Genomic DNA, 17,099 nt, shown 5'->3' on the forward strand with positions numbered 1-17,099 from the left:
CCCTTTAACTTTACAAAATTCATTACATCGTCATGTCAATATACTAATAAAATGAGTAAATGACTTCATTCATACTAGATTTTTGTTAAATGTTTATTGTTTTTGCTTTTATAATTTTTTATATTATTATATTATATACTCAATAAAAACAATTCAATAATTAGATAAACATTTAAATGAACAAGTTTAGAACATAACTGATTTAATGAGTAAATGTTTTAACAGGTGTATGTTTGCTATGAATTTAATGTATAAAGAATGATTGAAAAGGTAAAATAATGTAATGACTTATGGTTTACATCTCGTATTCTAGAGTATATGCAGGACTTTACTATTATAAGGTGGGCAGGGGCGGATGTAAGTATAGATTAGAGGGGGGTATTGCCCCCTATGTTCCCCAAAATGCTTCTAAATGTTAGTGTCTTTTTATATTAAAAACCATAAGCTTTTAGTTATTTAGTAGGAATGCCCTCGCTTTAATTTGTGTGTGCCCTCAATTAAATAAGCCTTTACACAATTTAACAAGCTTTTAGTTATTGCTATGCACTTCCTTTTTGTACGTCGAATGATAATTTGTTGTGTTGGCTCTACTTGATGTGTTTTTTTACTAATAACATCGAAATAATTAGCTATTTTCTATTACTTTTATTGCATTTTTTCAATGTAGTTGCTTTGCGCTTCTTTTTCTTCGCTATTAACAATTGTCAAGCTCATATGATGTCGGTCTATATATACCATTTGGCCGTCACGATTTTTCTTTTGCCCCCACTATATCATCGAAAAAGAAGATGTTTTATCAATTAAGTTGTTGCTGTTAAAAACATTTTTTTTTATATAAAATGTATAAAACAAACAACAATACTATTCACAAACACTATTTATTCAAACATACATGATATCCGGCCAACATTAGATGAATAAAATATGATCCGGCTTTTCCTGAAAATAAACAAGGCCGATACCCTGCTAATGATGATTCAGGCCTTCTCTTTGTTTCGCACCTCATCGTCAAAAGAAATACCCCAGTTTTCTACATTCTACCGTTTAATGTCATAACCTCCTGATGCTGAAAGATAAATCATGGAGATTTATGGCAGATGCAAAAATTTGGAACCATCTTTGCATACATTTAATATATTGTTAGGGACGGCAACAAGGTTTCACAAGTTCACACTTTGTATTGTCACTACGTATTAATTCAAGAGACGACGTGTAATTTAATGTTTTGAGGAGATTATTTGATTGTTGTAATTATAAAACTAAAATAATCAAAATCGATTATTTATATACACATTTGCATAGAATGAAAACGGAGTTTAATAAAAAAAAACAGATAAAGACATGTATTTTCAAAAATAATGGCAAACATCCTTAAGTTAATACAGTATAGACAATTTTGGGGAAATATACAATCAAAATAATTTGGTTTCAATACGAACTGTTATCAAATCTTTATTTATACATATACCACATATATACAACTCAAAATAACATAATATAAATTATATAAACGGTTAGTGAGTCCGTATAAAGCTGTCTTTAACCTTGGTCCAAAGCCGCCACACGAATCCTTTGGCATGGGTCGAGTCTTCTTTCTTTGCACATAAAGCCTTCCTTTTAATGTTAGATGAATTATTTCCACATATTCGTCTCACTTGCTTAGAGTAAAAAGGTGTTGCCGATTTCAGATAACATGAGTAAGGAGACAAGGGGCTGTTGGACCCTCTCATTGCACGGTTGAGTTGTTTCGTGATGGCCCGGAATTCGTAGGAGTCGTAGAGATTACTAGCCGGAGTCTTGGGGCTCATGATGGCTGTGGTGGATGCGGGATGTTTTGGTGGTGATTTTTCCATCTGTTGGAGGAATGGAAGGATGAGTGTTTTGGTTGTGATTTTTCAACTTTTACAATGTCAAATGTACAAATGTAATTGTGCTTTGCAAGTAACGTGTGAAGTTGCTTTCTTGTTTACTAAGAGAACATAGTTTTCTACGTTTCATAATTCGATCATAAATTCATATGTTTGACATTTCTTGTTAAGTGACTTTAGTCTAGTTAAAGTAAGTTTGTGGATGGTCTGGTCAGGTCAGGTACCCAAAAATTCTAGCCATTTTATACTGTCTCAAACTCTCAAAGTCAATATCATTTTAGGTGTAAAAACTAAGAACTAAGGAAGTTTTCGGCCCAAAATTAATAGACCCCTACCTATTTAATTACGGACAATGTGCTACAATAAACACTGGCCCACACTTATTTAATTACTCAAATAAAAAATGATCTAATCCTATTTTTTTTTTAACGGCAAAATGATATATATTAAAACTAGAGAACAATCTAGCAAGATACTAAAGGTCAAGAGTACAAACGTTAAAATCTAGACTATACACATAACCTTAAGCTAGACTAATCCCGTAACTATAACTCCAAAGACCACTCCAAAAACAAAAGCAGTGCATTAAGTGCTAATTTTTTTTACCTCTATATTTTCTATCAACTCGAGATGGTTAATATGATTTTTATTTTTAGCTTTGATCAAATATCATATCTGATGTACGCAGTTTAATAGATATTTATATAGTTGTTTCATAGATTTTCGTCTTAAAGTTTGATAAATTATTTTAAATAGTAATCATCTACTTGTTTGGTAGAAACATTTCATGATTACATTAAATTTGATGTTAATACTCGTAATACTCTTAGTAGTTATACACCAAAATTAAAATTTGTTAGATTATTCAATCTTGTATTCGTTTCTTAATTAGATTATTTTTTTCTCTCATCACCAAGACTTATTTGTTTTAAATCAAAGGCAATACAATTATTTTTTATTTATTAAGTTAAAAGAACAAATACTTTTGACGACTTAATCACTACAAGAAAAAACAGATTTGGCCACGAAACTTTTAGCCACGACTTTATTTTCGTTGCTAAAACTCACTAAACGACAAAACAATTTATGACTTTGACTTAAAAAAGTCAAATTTTCTATGGCCACGACTTTGTCGTGGCTAAAGTCGTCCCCAAATATTTTTCTATTTCATTTTTGAATTAAATAAATAAATAAAAAATAAAAAATATTTGTCCACGACTATGTTGTGGCTAAAGTCGTGGCTATATAATTTTTGATTTAATTTCTTTAATATTCATTTTCGTGCCCACATAAAAACTTCCCGCCAATTATTTAGCCACGACTTTATCCACGACTTTGTTGTGGCAAAATATTTTTCAATTTTCCATATATAATTAATTCGAAAATAAAATGGAATTTTCTGAAAATTTTTAATATCTTTGTTCCCTCCACAAAAAAAGTTCCCGCCAATTATTTAGCCACGACTTTTGCCACAACTTTGTCGCGGCCGATCTATTTTTTCAAATAAATTAATATATTTTAATTTTCCCCCACAACAAAAAGTTCCCCAATGATTTGGTCACGAATTCAGCCACGACTTTATGGTGGCCAAAAGGCCCAAAACTTTTTTTCAATATTTAATTTACTTTGTAAATTTTAAAAATTATATTTAAATAACAAATGTTAATTATAATTTTATTTAGGTTCTTTTATTATTTACTAATATTGAGTGAAATATAAATCAATCATGTCGTACGTACATACTAAGAATGAAGCTTTTGAGTTCTAAGATAAACGTACATCCATGATCTAAATATAAATACGTACATACATTCATTTGTATTTAACGATGAATCATGTTATGCTCAATCGAATGATCGGGAAACATATTGAGCCTAACAGACCCAATGAGATAACAAACGAAGACCCAATGGCGTATTCGTGAGAATGACATATTCGTGAGAATGACGAACACACACGAAGGCCCAATTTGCCAATGGACATATTTGTGAGAATGACGAACACACACGACCTATTCGGTCCATTTATACAAACGGTAACATCGTTGGGCCTAAGAGACCCAATGATTAGACATACATACATTACTATATACATTACTTTATGCATACATATATATAAAACACATTCATACTTATCGATGAATCATGTTAAGCCCAATCAAATGCTCGAGAACACATATAGGCCTGATAGGTCTTAAGAAATAACAAACGAGGTTTTAAGGCCCAATAGACCCATTCTAGTGAATAACGAACTCACACGGCCCATTTGGCCCATTTATACAAGCAGTGAACATATTGGGCCGAATAGGTCCGATGATTAGACATACATCCCTATATACTTTAATACATACATACATACATATATATACATACATTTATATTTATCGATGAATCATGTTAAGCCAAATCGAATGATCCATAAACATATTGGAGCTAATACGCCTAGTGAGATTACATACAAGGTTTAAGGCCCAATAGGCTTATTTTAGTCGAACTCACATGGCCTATTTGGCCCATTTATACAAGCAGTGAACATATTGGGCCTAATAGACTCAATGAGATAAAAAACGAAGTTTAAGTCCCATTAGGCCCATTGATACTGAGCATCATATTTTATATATAACAAACGAGGTTTAAGGCCCAATAAATCCATTCGAGTGAATGATGAACACACGCAGTTCGTTTGGCCCATTTATACATGTAGTGAACATATTGAGCCCAATAAATAGACAAATGAACTAATGATAAGTTTATAAATGATGATGACATCCCATTGATCAAATGTGAGAAAGTCAATCTCAAGAGCAAGAATCTATTAGCCTTCATAGATAAACGACATCGATGAAGACTAATCTATCATCTTTTTATGTTATGTAATAAAGTTGATTATTATTCTATGTAATAGATAAACGACATTGTTAAAACAAACGCCGTATCCTTGAGGCGATTCTCTTTATTTGGTGGTGGCACATCTAGAAAGCTAGAAATAACTGTATTTTCCGGTATACTATTCCGGTATTTTCATTTTTTTTAATTTTTTCTAAAATTATTATGATACTTTAATGTTATTTATTTTATTTGTGAACTTTAAAACTTATATTTTGTTATAAAATACCTATTTGCTATTATTTTTGAGTGGATAATTATTTTTTGACTATTTTCGTTAAATTGTAACAAGTTTTGTAGGATTTTTATATAAAAAAAAGAACTAAAATAGTCGTACCGGCCGGTATTTCCGTCAATACCGATAATAACTAATGATTTTTTCATACCGGTATTACTCAAATACCGATTTTTAAAATATTTTTTCAGATTGTGCTATTAGTTTTCTTAGATTATTAGATAAGGAAGAGACTAATTATCATCATCACGTAAGATGTAAAAATAAATTCAATGTCACATGATATAACAATATAAAGACAAAAATTGCATTAATAAAATCTTAATCTATAAGACAATTGATCTAACCTCAATTAACCAATCATAACTCTTAATTTCTCTGATTTAATTAAATTAACACGTGTCATAATACAATTTACACTCTTTTTTTTTATTTCCATCACCTGTTTACACTTTTAGTCCCTTTTCTTAAAATAATAATTTTATTGAAATAAAATACATAAAATATAAAACTTATGTTTATCTCAAATATTCAGCTAATTAAATAATCAAAAAAATTATTACAATAAATAAAAAACCAACTTTGTTTACAATTATAATTCATCCAACTATAATTATAACTTATTCAAGTTATTTATAAAACTTATCAAATTATCAATCAATGACTGTATGTCTATATATATATATATATAATAACAACTAACAATTATATAATCCAAAACTTTCATAAAAACAAATAGCACAACAAAAACTACAAGAAGTTTCTCCTGATTTTATCGCTAAAAACGTTATTACAACAACAAGCCCTGACGTAAATAATTTGTAATAAATAATCCGTGTATTAGACACTGGTCTAAATCTAATATTGTATATTTGATTCTAGATAACACTTTTAAAAGTTGTATATCAAAGAATTTTCATTAGAATTTAATTTATGTAATAATAATCATACGGTTCTTTTTTTTTTTTGTTTTTAAGTATAGAATGAATGCGTTCAGAATTTGATAAATTTTAATTTGAGATAATTCCGTAAAAAGCTATACACATTAACCCTCCTTTTTTTTCAACAAAAAATTGAAACCCTTTCCATATCCCTCCATTTTCTTCCCCAAAAATTTGAAACACTTTCATAGATATCAGATCTCCTTATCCCTCCATATCAATGAAACCCACAAAAAACACATCTCACTATATAAGTGTTTCTTATATGGGAAGTGATATTCGTACCAATATTTTTGATTGATGTACCACAACATACAAGTTTTACAGCAGACTTTATAAATTAGTACTATATGATTTTGGTAAATGTATTGAAAGAAGTGGTACTAATATCACTCCCCTTCTTATATAGTGGTATAGATATGTAATTTAAGCTAATCTTGTTACTAAATTTCTTACCTTTGTTATTCTTTTGGTGACAACAGCCAACCACCACTTCCTCCGTTGCTTACCCTCCACCACGGCTGCCCTCAACCACCATTGAAGCCGCAACCGACCACCACAAATAACACCATTGTTGCTGAAGCCGACCACCGTTATTAGCCGGATTTTTTTGTTTAGATGGTGATATTTGGTTAGTTTGGATAGTCTTGTGTATATTTTAGTTTGTATCATTATGTTTGTTTATTTTGATATAATTGATTATAGTTTGTTATCAATGAAGTTTGTTGTTTATAAATATCTTGTGTATGATTGTGTGGAAATTTGTGGGTTTATCTTGGATTTTTATGTTCTGTATAAAATTTTATTGCTTTATTTTGTATGAAAATTTATAAAAATTTGTGTTTTATAATTAAAACAAATGATATTTGTTTTTGAGAAAATAAATGAATATAATATTCATTGCAATTAATATAAATATAAATACAATATGTATTTTGGTATATTGTATTTATACAGTATACTAAAATATATATTGTATTTTTTTTTTAAAATTACATTTAGTCACGACATTGGCCACCACTTTAGTTGAAGCCAAATATTTTTTGATTTTCTTTTCTATTTATTTTTTACGGGTGCTGGTCCCATTTTTGTCGTGGGTAATTTCGTGGCCAAAAAAACAGGATTCACTTATATGGTGACGACTATTTGTCGTGTCTAATTTCGTGGCCAAAACTTTTGGCCGTGACATTTATGAGATTTGGCCACGACTTTTGTCGTGGCTAAATCCAATTTTTCTTGTAGTGAATGGATTAATAGTTCTGATTAAGTGACGATTTTTTTTATTAAAAGAATAAACAAACACTACCTAAATCCAAAATATGTATATACTCCCTCCGTCCCATATTAAGTGTTCTAGTTTGACTTTTTAAGTCTTTTCCTTTAAACTTAGACTGTAAATATTTTTATTTGTGTTATGTAATACTTGATATAACATATATGAATTGATTGAGTTTTAAACGTATTTTTCATTGATATAAGTTTCATCAACTAATATACAACATAAACAAAGATATTTACAGTCAAAGTCGGAAGAAAAAGACATGACCAGTCAAAATAGGACAATGAAAATGGGACGGAGGGAGTATTAACTAAGCCAAGTGATGATGGTTATATATATGAGTGACCAACAAGTACAACCTATTGAATGGAGGCGAAAAACCCTAAACCTAATAAAGACGATGAAAAATCCAAACAACTGCTATAGATTTCGGAAATGGAAAAGACAATGATGGGTGGCAAGGAGTCAAATACAGGAACCGGAAGGATGAACTAGTAAACCAGTATGAAGGTGGTGATGACACTATTGTTACCAGAAAAGTGTATTTGAATAAGAAGTACGAGTCATTTTTTGCTCTGCCCAATGAATCATTAACTGGTACTTACACCAGATTTATGAGTATCATAAACCAGTTGAGAGGGCTTGGAGTAGAAAAAGACAAGGACATACTTCTTGAAAATTTTTGTGATATTCTTCCATCTAAATGGTCTCACATGATCGTGGTCTTGAGACAAGGTAAAACCTTGCATTCCCATACCTTGTCAACATTGTATGGAGCCTTCAGATTCACTGAAGAGAATCAAGCCCAGAGAATTGAGGCAGAAAAAGATGCTATTAATCATGCTTCCACTAGTTCCCTTGTGGTTAGTCATACTGAACCACCCTGTGTGACATTAATGTCTTCTGAGAATGTATAATCTATGAAGAAGATGATGTCTGAATTAATGGATTCCGGAGCCATGAATAATATCTCTTCAGATTATGATGAAACTGATAGTGATGATCAGATGGCTATGATTGCTAAAACGTTTAATCGTTTTAAAGCAAGAGCCAACATGCCCACTGGACAACATGCACCCAGTTCTTCCATTGACAAGACCAATCTGACATGCTTTAAGTGTGGAAGAAAAGGTCATTTCAAGAAAGAGTGCAAGTCCAATTAGTTTGTTTCTCAATCTGGTCCATCAACTTCTTATAACAAGCCTGATGATAGCTACAGATCCAAGTACAAAAAGCTTAAGGCTCAAATTGCTCTCATGTTTGCAGAAAAAGATAATAATCAATGCATGGTTGATGAAGAAGAATGGGTTCCCTCTGATGACTCATCAATTGATGATGAAGAGGAAAGAGATTGCTGCTATATGGCTCTGGCTGATCAAGAGCATCTGGTGAAGGAAGATGTCACATCTGGAAGATGGGTGGACATTGTTATCAAAAAGGTAATTGATTATGACAAGGAAACTGATCCTGAATTAAAATTGGACATTGCTGAAGCTCTAAACTCTGATTTAATTTTTGTGGAAACTGTTTGATCAGAAATGTCAAATAATTTTGAAACAGATTTTTCTGAAATGACAAATTTACAATCAAAGTTAAAAGAACTTCAAGACATTGAATTGGCCTTTAAAGCACAAGTTTTGGTCATTGAACAACTGGTCCAAGAAAAGGAAGAACTTGAAAATGCTTTATCTAAAGAAAAACAAGTCATTCAGTCATGGCTTGAGACCAGGAAACTATATGATGCTGCACGAAACCAGTACCCCTCCCAAAAACGTGCATATCTGGGGGTGATGTAAATATAGCAGCATTAATACCTGTTGTTGACCGATTGCCAGAAGTGTTAAAACCTATCACTATTTATGATGAACCAACAACTCCCAAGACTTGTGTTATTCCACCAATTCAATTGACCGAGATCAAGACTGGAGCACACCAGATGACTGCTCCAGTCAAAAAGGTTAAGCAGAATAAGCCTTTGTTTCAATCATCTTCTAAAGAACCTCAGGTTCAGAAAAAGAAGAATGTTGTCTCCCCACCTAAGCCAAAAGTCAAGTCATCTGGAAAGGCCAAAGTGTCATCTGAAGAAACTATTTTGTTAAAGTTGGAGAGCCAGTTTCAACTACTGGCTCGTTAGGTTCAAAGTTGTAATGCAAGATTAAACAATTTTGAGGGTACTACATCTGGGCCTAAACAAAATACCAAACCTTTTTCCAAGAAAGAAAAATCGAGCACATCTGTTGAAAAGAACAAGAAAAAGGTTTCAAAACTGTCAAACCCAGTGGTCTTTTCATCTAAGACTACTGTTGAAGAAAGTGAACTCAACCAGATACCCCCAGGGATCCATTTGGCAGGATCCAGAGAACCCATCAGTCGATGGGTTCCCAAAACTAACTAATCAATTTGGTGGATGTGCAGGGCGATCGAAAGAAATATATTTGGTATCTTGACAGCGCTGCTGGCAGGACAATGACCGGATGTAAGACCCTGCTGGAGGAGTTCGTGGCTTCAGACGGACCCTCTATTACTTTTGGGAATGATGGTTCTGGAAAGACTAAGGGATATGGTGTCCTGAATAATGGTCAAGTCAAATTCAGACGGGTGGCTTATGTCAACGGTTTGAAATATAACCTAATAAATGTGAGCCAACTGTGTGATGATGGTTACCAAGTGTTGTTTAACATCTCCCAGAGCATTGTATTTAATAGGGATTGGAAGGTAGTATTGATTGCTCCCAGAAGAGGGAATGTGTATGTAATGCATATGGAAAGCTCTTCTTCTGAGCAGTGTTTCTATACCAAGGCTGATGAAGACACAAACTGGTTATGACATAAAAGGTTATCCCATTTAAACTTCAAAAATATTAATAAGTTGTCCAGAAAACAACTTGCAGATGGGATACCTTCAGTTTCTTTCAAAAAGGAAAGGCCATGTCCAGGATGTGAGATGGGCAAGCAGAAATGCACCAGTTTCAAGACAAAGCAGAATTTTAGCATATCTGAACCACTTTATATGCTTCATATGGACCTTTTTGGTCCAGTGAATGTTCAGACTCGTGCTGGTAAGAAATATACCCTGGTAGTAGTTGATGAGTACTCCAGATATTTTTGGGTAATATTTCTTAGATCAAAGAATGAAACTGCTACTGAAGTCATCGCTCTTATCAAGCAAATTGAACTCAAATATAAGCGAATAGTGTGTCAGTTAAGAAGTGATAATGGAACAGAATTCTAGAATGCAACTCTGGAGAAATTCTGCACTGACACTTGCATCTCCCAGAATTTCTCATCAGCACGCACTCCAGAACAGAATGGAGTTGTAGAAAGAAAGAACAGAACGCTGATAAAAGCTGCCAGGAGTATGCTTGTTGAATCTGGTCTTCCTAAAATGTACTGGGCTGAAGCAATTGCAACTGCTTGCCACACCCAGAATCGTTCAGTGTACGTGAAGCGACACGAGAAGACATCCTATGAAATATTAAGAAATAGAAAACCAAAGATTAGTTATTTTCACGTTTTTGGATGTCTAGTGTACATCCTGAACGACTCTAGTCAGTTTGGCAAATTTGATGCCAAAGCTGATGAGGAATATTTCTTAGGATATTCAGCCATTCGCAAAGCCTTCAGAGTTTACAACAAGAGACTGGAAAAGGTTCAAGAGTCAATACATGTCACATTTAATGAATCCAATGAAGCAATCAATAAAAAGCCAACCCTTAATTCTCCCCCAGAAAATCCAATTATCTTTGGTGAATCTGATCCTATCAAAGATTCATCTGAAGATGCTTCCATTCATCCTGACTTGGAACCAGTGAAATTTGAGAAACCTCCCAGTAATACTTCATTTTATCCTTCAATAAGTTTCAAACTACCCTCTGAACCTGTTATTAGATCAGATGTTCGTACTACTCCTCCAGTATCAGCTCCAATTGATTTTGAGCCAGTAATTCAAGAAATGCCTTTAAATGAAGAATTTCATGATGCAAATCATGATCTTACAGATTCTGATGAAGACGTTGAAGTTGTCTGGCAAGATCCCATTCCAGAAAATCAATTGAATTCTTGCACTGATATTGTTGTTCATAACAATCCTGGTCAATACTCTAAATGGACTAAAGCTCACCCAATCAACCAGATTATTGTTGACTCTAGTAGAGGGGTTCAAACCAGAAGTGCCTCAAGTGAACAATGTTTATATGTCAGCTTCTTATCACTGATTGAACCGAAGAAGATTGACGAGGCAATGAATGACCCAAGCTGGGTGATAGCTATGCAATAAGAGCTTCACCAGTTCGAATGAAACAAAGTTTGGAATCTAGTTCCTCCTCTAGTTGGCAAGAAAGAACCAATTGTAACCAGATGAGTCTTCAGGAATAAGGTTGATGAAGATGGACACGTGATAAGAAATAAGGCCATATTAGTGGCACAAGGGTACGTCCAGACAGATCTTGGCTTCGAAGAATCATTTGCACCAGTAGTAAGGCTAGAAGCCATCAGAATGTTTTTAGCCTTTGCTGCTCATCATAAGTTCAAGGTCTACCAGATGGACGTAAATAGTGCATTTCTGAATGGAGAATTAGAAGAAGAAGTTTATGTCAAGCAACCTCCAGGCTTCATTGATGAAAAGCATCCACATTGGGTATATCGTCTGGACAAGGCACTGTATGGCCTCAGACAAGCCCCTCGAGCTTGGTATGATACTCTGACCAAACACTTATCTGAAAACGGTTTCAAAAGAGGTGCAATTGACAATACCTTATTTATTCTTCGTGAAAGAGGTAATCTTCTATTGGTACAAGTTTATGTTGATGATATTATTTTTGGTTCTACTGATGAATCTTTGTGCAAGAAATTTTCGAAAATCATGTCTTCAAATTTTGAAATGAGTTTGATGGGTGAATTAACATTTTTTCTTGGACTCCAGATTAAACAAACTAGTGATGGTATTTTTATTAATCAAGAAAAATATGTTAGAGATATTTTAAGAAATTCGATATGAATTCTTCACCTTCAAAATTAACTCCAATTTCTGCACCTTTAACAATAGATTCAGACCCTGATGGGAAGCCAGTGAACACCACTGCCTATAGAGGCATGATTGGTTCACTAATGTATTTAACTGCCAGTAGACCAGATATAATGTTTGCAACATGTCTTTGTGCCAGATACCAGTCTAACCCAAAAGAATCTCATCTAGCGGCTGTAAAGCGCATTTTGAAGTACCTTAAGGGTGCTCCCAGTTTGGGTCTTTGGTATCCCAAAGGCTCAGGCTTAGATCTAATGGGTTATTAAGATTCAGATCATGCAGGTTGTAAGATAGACAGGAAATCCACTACTGGTGGATGTCATTTCCTTGGTGGCAAACTGGTGAGTTGGACCAGTAAGAAGCAAACATCAGTCTCTTTATCCACTGCTGAAGCAGAATATGTGTTTGCAGCTAGTTGTTGTGCTCAGATCCTCTAGATGAAAAACCAGTTGCTTGATTATGGTATTAAGTATTCAAAGACTCCTATTTTCTGTGATAATACCAGTGCCATTGCTATCTCAAACAATCCAGTCATGCACTCCAAGACGAAACATATTGATGTCAGGTATCATTTCATTCGCGATCATGTTACGAAAAATAATGTTGAAATCCACTTCATTCCCACTGACAAACAACTTGCTGACATATTTACAAAACATTTGGATGAGAAAACTTTTCAAAATCTTGTCAGTGAGTTGGGAATGTTGAACCCTTAATCTGGAACCTTGTTATGAACACCTTTGTGACACTGGCAGGATTCTTTGATTACAGATTTATAAATCTATACCAGTAAAGCTATCGAACGCCTTTGTGATACTATCTTTACACTGATAGATTTATGGATCACCATTTCAAGGGGAAAGACTGATACCACATTTTTTTTTTATCTAAGTTTTAGGGGGAATTTATTAATTTATTTTCTCACTGGACAAATATTTTTTCTGGAAAATGTTTCTAGTACCTTGTAAATGTGTCCCTCTCATTAATACTGGATAAGTTGACGTGCATGTTTGAAGTGACTTCAGTCGCTTTGTAAATGTATCCCTCTCATTAGTCTATATTATTTGTTGTGCGTGTTTGAAAATTACCAGAATGGTCTAATCTGGGTACGTACTGGAGTGTCCCTCCAATGTACCATCAGTGCATATTCTACTGGCCTAATCCACCAGTGGAACTGGAGTGTCCAGTCAACCTCCAGATGCATTGAAATGAGTCTTTGTGTGTCAAGTCATAATATTTTAATACTTAATGCTAGTGCGTGCCATCCATGCAAACTTTTTATCTGGACAGTTACTGTTCACCTTACGTGGCATGACTTTTTCAACTTAAAATAATGGTTTTGTTACCTTGGGAAGACAAAAAGTACAAGTTGGTAATTTTTTGTGGGCTGTCAACCATCATACATTTATGTGTGATGGGAAACATTAAATGCGGATGTCAAAACCGATCAAAACTGTTTTGAAAATTTTCAAACTTACCGTTTTGAATTTCATTTTCTCTTTCCTCTATAAATACCCATATTTACCTTCACTTTCAATTTTATCTCGAAAATCATTTACTCCCAAATCTTCAAATTCCTTCATTTATTTCCTTCTTCATTTACTCTCCAATCATCATCATCTCTCTTCTTAAATTTTTCCTTATCAATTCTAAATTCTTTCAGTTTCATCTTCATAAATCTCAATGGCTCCCAAACCATCTCCTAAAAATCTTCTAGCTGCTAATTATGCACCCATAGACAATGTTAAAAAGGTCAATCACATCTCTCTCACTGCCGACGCCATTAGAATCAACATGAATAATTGGATGGCCAAACTCTCAACCAATCATTCGGCGACATCTATTATTGGAAGGTTAAATACCTTTTTCTTGAGCAGTCCTTTATATGGTGCCCTAACCTTGAATCCGGGCAAGATGTACCACGACTATTTATGTGAGTTTTGGTACACTGCCGTGTATGTGGAAAGTGATGAATCCATCCACTACACACTTAAACAAGGCACCAAGAGTTTCACCATTACTGTTGATTCTCTCAGAGATGCCCTGAGAATGAACTACTTTGATGAGAATGAGATGCCCATTGAAATTCCTTCTGGCATCAATACCAGGGAAGTATGCAGGCTGATGGGGCATACTGAAATTGTAGATGAGAATGGACAACTGCTCAGGAAAGGAACTGTATATATGAGCAGGCTAATTGATTCTTGGAGATATTTTTTCACTCATCTTGTTGAATGCTTGGGTGGCAGTTCTGGAGGCTTAGACCAGATAAATCAAACGCAGCTCCAGATTGCCTATTGTTTGTGGCTTGGGTATAGGGTGGATTTTGCCCAAATATTCTTTAATGATCTGGTGGACAGATTGAAGGTCAAGAGCAGGAAAGCCTTCATTCCCTTCATTTGATTTTTGTCTATTATATTCAGAAGGGCTTTGAAAAATGAGTATTCTATAAATACAACTCATTTTTCATTATGTGAATATTTGAGGGATCTCAATCAGTTGACCTCATCTCCTACTGAGGTTGATATTCCGTCGGTGATGCTGTACCAATTCAGAATACAAGAAGAAGAAGCTAATGCATCATCACCAGATGAAGAGGTTGCAGGTGAGCCTCAAAAACATGAAGAAACCATTGAAGCTGTTACTGCTGAAAAGGTGCTACCAATTACTCAAGTAGCCCCTAATCCCACCAGACCAAGAAATAAAACTCGTCGTCTTAGGAGAGATGGAGTTTTGGTCTCATCTCTTCCAGAATCTTCTCAACAGGATTCTGAAGATATTGATCAGGCAATTCCACAAGCAACCACTTCCACAGTCCTTGTAGAAGGAAGTGGTGAAGAAGAAAGAGGGTCTGGCTCACCTCTAATTATACCTGTCTCAAATTCTGGAAGTGGGTACATCATGACTGCTGATGGGTTGTTAATTGTTGAAGGAGTTAAGGGGGAACAAGGTGCTCAGATTGACTTGAATAGAGTGGTTGAAAATGTACAAGTAGAGGACCAGGCAGGTGGAACCGGCCTAGATTGGGATATGGTTGATTCTCCACTGTCTGAAGACAATAATTTTGATGTAAACGTGAGTTTTCTGGGAGAAGAAGAAGTTGATCGCACTATCCATTCTGTCTCCCAGTCAATTCTTTCAGAAATGCCTCCTCCACCTCCAGAAAATACACCAACACCTCCTCCAGAATGTACAAGCAACAACAACATCAACAATTTTCGAATCACCATCTGCACCAGAAAATCAACCCCTTCAAACTTCTGAACCACTGGTAGTCACCCAATCAACTGAAAATATCACAAGGGTGTTGCCAGTTTCTTCTATCACCAGAATCACCAATCCTTCCAGTGGTCTCTCCTCTTCTTATTCAACGGAGGTCCAAGGCCTTTTTGATAAGGTGGCAGACCTGGAGAGATCACTCCAGTCTTCTTCTAAAGTTATTTTTGACTTCAAATCTCTAATTTCCAATAATCTTAAGTCAGAAATAAAAACTCCGAATTTATACAAGTTACAGTCTAGGGATTAAAGGAGGATATGATGACATCTGTTCAGACTTCCATCAAAGCCGAAGTTGTTCAACCCTTGGCGAGTCTGACTGGTGAGGTTCAGAATTTGACCACCAGAATAAGCTCTCTGGAAAGCAGGCCAACTCTTGAGAAGAACTCTGTTGTCAGCACCCTCAGTGACGAAGTTGTTAGAAAATTTAGGGGGGATATGCTGAAGGAAATTACTGAAGAAGTTTCTAAAACACTCCTCAGAAATCTTTGTGATGGGTTGCTGCCTGAAGTAATGAAGATGATTGAACCAGTTGCCTCGCCACTTTCCTCGGGATCTTGAGATTATCAAAAAGGAAGTGATGCAGTTGAGGAAAACTGTGAACAATATTGCTCCAGTGTCTGGTAGAACCTTTGATTCTGCTGACAGACATAAGTTGGACCAGGTGTGGAATCATCTTCAGTCTGGAGATGCTTCCAAGGGGGAAAGTTCTTCCAAAGAAGCTGGTGCTGGTGATCTTCGGAAGAAAATTGAAGTCTGGAAGAAGGTGATTGGAAAAGATGTCACTGGTACTGACGCCAGTGGTCAGGTTGAAGAAGAGGCTGCTGGTACTGATGCCAGTGAGCCAGTATTTGAAGAATTCCCAGACATCCTAACCACAATGAAAAAGATCAAGAGAAAGCAAGTGGTGTCTAGTGAAGTAACTAGAGAAGCAGAAGAAGAATATGTATCCGCTGATGAGGCCAAGGCAAAAAGACTGGAGCAAGAGTGCATCATGATTGAAATTTTCAAGAAAAATATGAAGGATGACTTAATTGCTCACCAGTTAGATATGGCCTGGCATGGGACTCTGGATTCTTATAACGCTGGCAGGTTAGGAGTTTAAATTGAAGTTTATAAAAAGATGAAGGATGATCCCAGGCTCAAGAAATGTCTGGATGCCTTGGATGATGTCTATATTCGATCCATGTATGCTCAAGATGAACAAGTTTATGATTCTGAAATCTATGGTGTAAGCATACTAGATCTCATTGCCAAGAGAAGAGAAGAATTGAAAGATCTCCAGAATCAAGTAAGGAGTAATGCTACTGTTCTGGAGAATGAATATAGAAAGAAGATCAAAGGTTTGCCCAAGGCACCAGCTAAAAAATCAAAAGCTGCCAGAGATGCAGATCTTAGCACCTTCATTCCCTTGAACACTTCAGAAAGAATTAACAAAGCAAAATTTCAACAAGCTGCTGAGCAAAGAAAGGTGTCCAGGGAAGTTGATGATATGGTAAAAAAGGCTCAGACAAAAGAAAAGTACGAGCATTTGTCACAATTCAGAGCTGATGTCCGACCAATACTGGGTGATGAGATCCATCTAGCATAAAA

This window comes from Erigeron canadensis, chromosome 7 (genome assembly GCF_010389155.1).
Source record: "Erigeron canadensis isolate Cc75 chromosome 7, C_canadensis_v1, whole genome shotgun sequence".
Lineage (NCBI taxonomy): Eukaryota > Viridiplantae > Streptophyta > Magnoliopsida > Asterales > Asteraceae > Erigeron > Erigeron canadensis.